Consider the following 2,095-nt stretch of genomic DNA (forward strand, 5'->3'; position numbering starts at 1 on the left):
AAGCTACTGCTTCTGAGCTTCCATCTCTACTATCTCTGCCAAAGGCTGCAGGTGAGCATAGACTCAGGTATGCTGGTGTTTTTGGGAATTTTCGGAAGTTAGTTGAAGAGAAAAAGTGGGAAGAAGAGCCGTGCTTTGAGGGGAGAATAACAACGGAGCGCTGGGGTGGCAATTTGGACGTCAAGAATAGCACAGGGAGGAGCTTCAATAGCCATGACGTGTGCGATGAACTTAAAAAAAAGCCGGTACATCATTCTGGAAGAGCTGCTGCCGCGGGTAGGGGAAGGCCAGGCGAGAGGGAGACACCCGCACCTCCATCAGGCCCTCCTGCACCCCCTCCATCACCACCTCATACGTGCAGTTCGTGACCAAGCCCCCCCCCACGTTCGTCAGCGTCCTCTCCGTCGTGTACCACTCCCCCTTCAGGTCGATCGGATACGCCGCTGTGATCGCTGGATAATTCAGACTGTACAGCTCTGCCGGGTTGTCTGGGCACTCCGTCGTCGCATCCCCTGTCAGTGCCCTCACTGTCGTCGTATTCAGACCGTGGCTGCACAGGAACAGTACGTAGTCCCTGAAGCTCGCGTCGTATACCAGGCCGGGGTCTCCTGCCCTCGCCGGATTCAGATTCCTGGCTCCATAGCCGAACTCCCTGTCTTTGTTCAGCGGGTTGCTTGGATCCATTGGAGTTGCTGGAAATGCGAAATCCAGGAGGTGATTTTTATCAGTCTCTGTGACGGAAAAGTTGTTGAAGAAAGAATTTGATACTTGCTATCCTCCAGGTTTCGCCTTCTCAAAACCTTCTAGTGCAGCATCCAGCCTGACATCGCAGCGTTCGATCAGGGAGTTACCTCCGTCTTTTACAGCAGGTACAGAAGTGGTATCAAGGATTTCTGCTTTTGCTGAACTCCTGCAAGAGGTGAGCTTCCAGGGAGGAAAACCGATAAGCGAAGAATTTTACATCAACCATATAACAGGAAGAAATGATGCTGAGGTGATTAAACATTTATTCCCTGTCTGGGATAATGAGAAATGTGCCAAATTCATGGGAAAACAAAGAAGCTCGTTTTCGCAGTCTTGCAAGGAAGCTATTGAAGCCTGTAAAAGGTCTGGAAGGACTCTGTGAATGGATAAAACAGAATGGTCTCTAACGCGCTGCTGTTACAAATGCACCTCGTGAAAATGCTGAGTTAATGATATCGTTGCTTGGCCTCACAAATTTCTTTGAGATTCTTGTGGTAGGAAGTGAATGTGAAAGAGCAAAGCCCTTTCCAGATCCCTATCTGAAGGCTCTGGGGCATTTCAGTCTCTCACCTGACCAAGCATTAGAGTTGGCAGCTGATGGTGTAGCAACGAGGAATCCTGAAGAGTCATTGCTCAAAGCTGGAGAATTGTTTGTTATCAGCAATTTTAAAGAGCCAAAATTATGGGACTTGTAGCAAGGGAAATCATAACTTCAACTGTTCTTAAACTCTTTTTGATTCAGAGCTTCCTAAAAAGACCCTTAGTCACCTACTTGACTAAGTGATCCTTATAAGAACCATCTCTGACATTGGATTATTTATTTGTTTGATCTTCCATCTTGATATATATCAAGGTCTTCTGAAGACGCGACTTTGCTTTCACAAACCCTTCGACAGCGGGTGTGTCTGCAGGGATCCTCCATTTTCCATCACCATTGAACGATGACTAGCATGCCATGACATGAGCTTTCCAATAGACTTATACTTGAACATAAGTTTTATACGTGGAACAATCGGAAAATGTTGCAAAACCTTACGAGGCACATCCATTGACTTCATCTCCACTTCGTATCTTGATTCACCACAAACAGGACACTCTCGTGCGAACTCATGAATCCCACGAAATAAGACACAATCATTGACACATGCATGGAACTTGACATAATCGAGCCCTCCCAGAGATGTCAAGTAATGTCTTGCTTGCTCTCTCTTAGTTGGCAATTTGTTTCCTTTTGGAAGCATTTGTGATAATAACCTACATATATTTTGAAAGTGAGTTAAAAAACCACCAACATATATTTCTGTCTAATTTCAAAATAGAATTAACAATTAATATTATGATTCATATATAA

The 2,095-nt window shown here is 45.4% G+C and overlaps 1 pseudogene; it reads left to right on the forward strand.

The window, feature by feature from the left end:
• The first annotated feature begins 698 nt into the window (after positions 1–698).
• Positions 699–1,439, forward strand: LOC148037173 (haloacid dehalogenase-like hydrolase domain-containing protein Sgpp pseudogene; annotated as a pseudogene).
• The last annotated feature ends 656 nt before the right edge of the window (positions 1,440–2,095 follow it).

The sequence above is a fragment of the Lygodium microphyllum genome, chromosome 4 (genome assembly GCF_053477565.2).
Source record: "Lygodium microphyllum isolate KBCC chromosome 4, Lygodium_microphyllum_v1.1.10, whole genome shotgun sequence".
Classification (NCBI taxonomy): Eukaryota; Viridiplantae; Streptophyta; class Polypodiopsida; order Schizaeales; family Lygodiaceae; genus Lygodium; species Lygodium microphyllum.